This window comes from Geospiza fortis, unplaced genomic scaffold (assembly GCF_000277835.1).
Source record: "Geospiza fortis unplaced genomic scaffold, GeoFor_1.0 scaffold240, whole genome shotgun sequence".
Classification (NCBI taxonomy): domain Eukaryota; kingdom Metazoa; phylum Chordata; class Aves; order Passeriformes; family Thraupidae; genus Geospiza; species Geospiza fortis.
Window position 1 is genome coordinate 2,980,547 of NW_005054379.1, and position 6,230 is coordinate 2,986,776.

A 6,230-nucleotide genomic window follows, 5' to 3' on the forward strand; every position below is an offset into this window, starting at 1 on the left:
GCAGAGAGTGACGGACAGGGGGGTAGCCGGGGAGACAAGGGGGGGGAAGACTGAAATAATGAGATGAATGGGGAGGGGTTACATGGATGGACAGTAAAACTGAAACAAAAAGGCGGGAGTTGCCATGGTGGTCTATGATTGGCACTTAACTGACTGGGGAAGAAGGGGGAGGGAGCCCTACAAACAGCACCTGAAAACACCATCTTAAGTACTTATAAAACAACCAACTTATATGTAAAACTGAATAAAATTTACACAAACAAAACTCGCACTCGCACCACAACACCCTGGACTCAGAGGTGAGTGAGACCCATCACTGCCAATGCACCAGCTTCACAGACCTCCCATCATCAGTGTGATACCAAGAAAAACTGACCAAATGTCATGCGGATGCAACTGGCCAGCCTCTCACCAACACTGCGGGATCCAACAAAGCATGTGAGTAGCTGTTCCTCAGCTAAGCTGGCCTGCTCATTTTTGCCTGTCAAATATTTGAGCTTGGGTAACTCATGGGCTTCATCATATCCTTTACCTGAGTCCTGGTGAGACACTTCAAGGAGCCTCCAGGAGTGACGGCTAAGTAGCACCAAGCCAGTTAAAGTTTTGTCTCCTAAAAACAAAACTCAAGAGCCTCAATTAGAATTTGGCTGCCACACAGGGAAAAGAGGTCTAATAGGGCAATAGAAATTATCTCCAGCATATGGATTGGGGCACTCACTGCATTGTTCTCTTTGTCCTCATTCCTAAAGCACAGATAAGCACATGTATGTGCATAATTACATGCTGAAATTACTATACCTAATACAAGTCAGGTACGGAGCTCGAGGGGAGCAGGAGCACTGGGGTTAAGAACTGGCACAATAGCGACAACACCCAGTAGGAGAGCTGATGCTGGACTTTTGATGTCTCTCTCTGGCATGGGGAGGATCTGAAGATTAGAGATGCTGAGACTAATGGAGTAATTGGAAAACAGCTGCTGAGGGAAGCTGAGGAACTTGGCAAGCTGAAAGAAGCCCAATGGCAAGAGTAGCAGGAAGTTTTGCAGGGTAGCATGTGCACATCTGTACACCAGAGGGCTGTGCCACCATTCAGAGGGCCCTCAAAAGTTTGTAGAAAAATGCCAAGAGAAAGCTCATGATGTTGAATAAAAGGAAGTGGAAAGTCCTGCAATTGAGAGGACTAGGCTCAGCCCATATATGCAGGAGTCACCCAGCTGAAAAACAGTTTGGCAAGGAAGGACCCAGGGCCCCAGTAGACACCAAGCTCACCACAACCCAGTAATCTGCCCTCATGACAAACATGTCAAATAGCCTCCTGGACTGCATTAAGAGGAGTGTTACCAGCAGTTCAAGAGCTGATGTTTCCTCTGTTATTAGCCCCGGTGAGACATACCTGGAGTGCTAAGTCCACTCCTGGACGGATCAATACAAGAGACAGTACAGACTGGAGGAATGCAGAAAAGGGCCACAAGCATGATGAATGAACAAGGGCATCTCTCACACAAGGCGAAACTGAAAGAGATGGGACTGTTTATCCTGTAGAAGCCCAGTGGGGATTGTTATCCCTATGTTGCATTGGGCCATTTGTCCAGTGGGGGAAAAACTTGGGCTCTCAATATGAGAGAACAGCAAGCTTTGATTTATTGATTAGAGCATCAGACCTTTATACAGTAAATTAATAAGCGAATGCATATTCTGTAACTTAAGCGATCTATTGGTTATTCTGTACACATCAGCTCCACCTTGGTTCTTGAAAAATTACATTCTCTTTTTCTCATGCTTTTCTTAACCACCTTATCTGTGCCCAAGGACACACTGGCCTTGCTACATCCAAAGCTTCAGATTAGCTGAGTTCGGTACTTTCCAAGCTTCAGCCACCTGGACTATGCCTATGTGACTCTGGTCACGTAACCATTCCTCAACATCCCTATATATAAACATTTAAAGAGGTGAGTGAAGAAAACAATCAGACTTTTCTCAGTGGTATCCAATGACAGAAGCAATTTGACATAAAGTACAGGAAACTTGTGTTAAACACATGAAAAACCTGTTGAAAGTGACCTTGCTCTGAGTGGCATTGGACTAGGGACTGTCAGCAGTGCCTCCAGTCCAGGGGTTGTGGTGGGCCTGCTATCACAGCAGCCTATCTAGGCTGTCCAGCAGTGATAAGGCTCTTCAGTGCGCTGCTGCAATCCCCTTGTTGAGGCCAGAAGAGGCCTGTGATTGGAAAGCACAGTAGGAAACCCTCCTATAGAATGTTGTTGCATGCCTTCCTATCCTGATTCCACGCAGCAGTGAAAGCTAGCAGCTAGAGGAAGGCACCTCCCTGCATCAGCCAAGAAGTGAAGGAGTGGGGCAGAAGCAACACTGGCTATTGCAGCCCACATGCCTTTCTGCACCACACAAGTTGTCTCAGCTATGCATTACCACCATAAATGGGATGATTTTTTTCCTGCTGCTGCTCAATATGATGGCAAAGCAGCATCCAGCCTCCCTTTTCTATTCCAAACTGCTTTTCACAGTCCCTGGAGAAAGCATAAAACAAAAGTGAGACAAACCTAGCATGTGATGGGGTGAAAAACAAGCCAATCTTCCTGATTTAAAAAAAATTTACATCTGGCATGGAACAGATTATGCTCATGGTTTGAAACCTTAGCTTGTGTTTAATGTGTCATGGCAATTAAAGCAGTTAAAGTAAATTTACAGGTCATCTGAAGATGTCACCCACCTGATGCATGCATTTTGGGAAGTGGAGCCATTCTGGCAGAGTAAAAGCCACAGATTACTCACACCCTTAAAAGCCACACTGTAGGTAATTACTAACCATTCAGGAATAAATATGGCACAAAGGGTAGCAGTAGTTAGGAAGAGAGGTGCATGAACAATAGGGTTCTCTGGGTGTAATCACATTCTATACATTGAAAAGTGAAAAAAAACCCACAAAAGCATAAAACCAAAACCAGACTAGTTATGAAATTTGGCATTTATAACCTATCAACTGTGTCAAAGAGTACTTCTAGAGCATCACAAAATCTTGTCAGGCTAGTCAGCTCTGTAAATCAGGATGCTTTTTTTGTTGTTGTTTTGTTCAGTCTTAAGCAGGTTTCATTGTGGGAGGAGGGGACAGGGAAGATGGGGTGGGAGCGTCCTGGGATGATTCTAACATCAATCACCTGTAGCCCACTCCCTCCCTTCTGGAACATTCCCTGTTCCCCACTGCCTCATTGGACCTTGCCCCAAGACCACCCTCTCCCCACTTTCCTATAGGTGTACCCCCAATCACCCCACCTTGTCCCCTCCTCTGAGCCCTTTCCCCACTGGTTGAATTGTACCCTGACCCCACCTACCCTCTCCCCTTTATAAACCCCGGTCCCACGCCAGTTCGGGCTCGAGCTCACCCCAACACCGGCTCCCTTCAACTGTGGTTACACCCCTGCTTTCCTTCTCTCCTTAAACCCTCGGACCATCCGCTAATAAACCCAGTTGGATCTGCACCGGTGCCTCGAGTCCTCCTTCTCCCTGGTTGCGCGTTTGATATACATCTGGGACTGTGCACGCGTGGAAGAGATGGAGCTGCTCTAACGGGACCCATGAAGGAGCGATCTGCCTGCACCCACACAGGACGTTCTCTCGTGAGGGGGACCTATCCTGCATTTCACGTTCTTTTCTGACTTGCAATGGGCAACAGCCACCAGCTCATGCACTGGAAAGGTCTCATAGCAAGCGACTGGTTTCTAAAAAGTGACATCATTTTTCACCAAATGAAGGATGGCTCTTGCTGAACACACCTAGCCCTGTGTGGATGGAGCAGCAAAACATCAAAATGGCTGGGAACAAACTGAACAAAGCTGCGTCCAATATTGCTGGTGGTCTCTGTCTCAGCAGTGCTGTCCTTTTAGACAAATCGTCAATTTGTTTTCTACATACTGGCATCAATGTTCATTACTAAAAACAGAATCAGTGGATGCAGTGATAGTTACAGAATTCTGGCCCAGGTTTGGAAGACCTCCTGAGTCTGCAGATAGTCAGGTCTAAAGTCAGCTCTATGTGATTATCCAAGCCTTGTCTCTTCACCATGAGTGTACTTCACTCATGGTCTCTGTCTTTCAGCCTTCCCTGGTCTCAAGCTGTAAAAATCAAATGTTTCCACAAACTGTTCCATTGTGGTCCCAGAAGACAAGTGTTCAGTAAACTAAATGTACATGCACTTTATACTATGTTAACAAAATAAAGAAAACTATTCCACCTCCTGTTTAAACTTTCTGAGGCTTTATCTTAGAAAATAATAAGAGAAATAAGCTAACAGTGCAGTCCAAACCCTCTCATAATAACCAGTAGCTTCAGGGACACACACAGGTAAGACCTGCAGAGTTAAGTCCAAGAATTAAGTCACCTGATCCCCCAGTTGCCACTCCCAGCCGTAACAATCGCAAATTATCAATCTACTTGATTGCCTAATTTCCAGGGAGCTATGACATGATAAAGTGTGAAGAGACCAATGATATTTACTAGTTGAAAAACTCTTTACACCCCCAAAATCCTAATAATCCAATATACTGCATTTGTCCTTCTCAAACAGGGTAGTATGTAATACCTAAACGGGACCTACAAGAAAATTTTTGACAAGGGCTTGTAGTGATAGGACAAGGAATAATGGCTTTAAACTGAAAGAAGGCAGATCTATGAGCTCTCTGAGGTGGTGGAACAGGTTGCCCAAGGTGCTGTTCAAGGAGAGAGTGGATGGAGCTCTGAGCAACCTGCTCTAGAGGGAGGTGACCCTGCCCATGGCAGGGGGGCTGGAACTAGGTGACATTTACAGTTCCTTCCAATAAAAACCACTCCATGGTCCTATGATTTTGTCAATCAATTTATGAGGGAGTGCATGTACCTGGGAAGGAGAGCTAATTCCCCTAAATAACAGGTCTCACTGAGAGGACATGCTTCATTAAGCAATCCTGCACTAGATTTTCCTAGCAGAAAAAAAAAATCAGTATGAAAAAAAGAAAATTGCAGAAAGAATACTGTTTTGGTTTAGTGGTGTTTGAAATGCATTGATCAAACAATCTGCTGATCATTTTCTTCTAAGATGATCATCCATGGCAATGAATCAGACTCGCCCAGTCTGCGTTTCTGCCTCAAGAGTTACTTGGACATGACATATAGTTATAAAAATGGGAAGAAGGTTGAACAAAAGAAAGAGTCTGAGTTGACTCAAAAAAATCGACTTTTAGAATTACCAGTGCATGATCCTGAGCTTTGTGATGTATGTCTGACCCTCAAAATGTCTGTTCCAAATAACACACCAAAAACTGAATTTTACTGGTAGATGAACGTCGAGTGTCTGCCAGGGTTTCTATCTCAAACAACCTGAATGTTCCTGCAAATGAGCAGGAACTGTGATAAATCACTACCTTAGTTTGACATAGCATTTTGTAGCTACTAGCCAGCGTTTCACAAGCTGATTTCATTAAATGGGCCTACATAAATCATTCTTTATACTAGCCCATTGGAAAAAAACAATTCCAAAATACAAAATACAGCAGAGGAAAAAAAAGAGCAAAACAACTAAACAAGGTGATGGACTTTGCAGGCCTTGAGTGTGATGTTGAAGGCCAGACTGTACTGCTGTTGTTTCTGACATTGCCCTTTCACGTGCTGGGGGAAAAAATGTCTTTAGTTTGTTTCTTCTGATTTGTGAGCTCTTGCATTTCCACAGGTTGCCATTATCCAAACTGGTCTCTGAAAATTGATCAAACTATTGTAATGGGAACATACTGAAACTCAAAACTCACACCTGAGATCAAACTCATGGCTGAAAAATTGACCTTAACAAAAGCGTTATAAAAACCTTCTTAGAGCCATTCACTCATTCAGTGACTGGAATGACAAATGGCACTGAATTTTGCTGCCATTTCCTGTTCTTAGTTTAGAGGTGGTTTTGCAGGATTCAAGGTGGACTTAATGCATTCATTCAAAACAGTTACTCTAACACGTTGGCTATTTCCTGCATCTGTGGCACAGCCAAAGGCTCATTGTTTGATCCAGCCCACTTATGAGACATATTCAGAGGGATGAAATAAACTTCCCTGAGAGGGACCAATCTGATTTTTATTTATGTCTCAACGCATGGTATACATGAGGCGAAGGATTCCTATCAGGGCTGTACACGTGCTGACAGCCCTGTCCCTGGAGAGGCTTCACCTGGCAGCCCTTCAGGGCTGAAAAATCTTC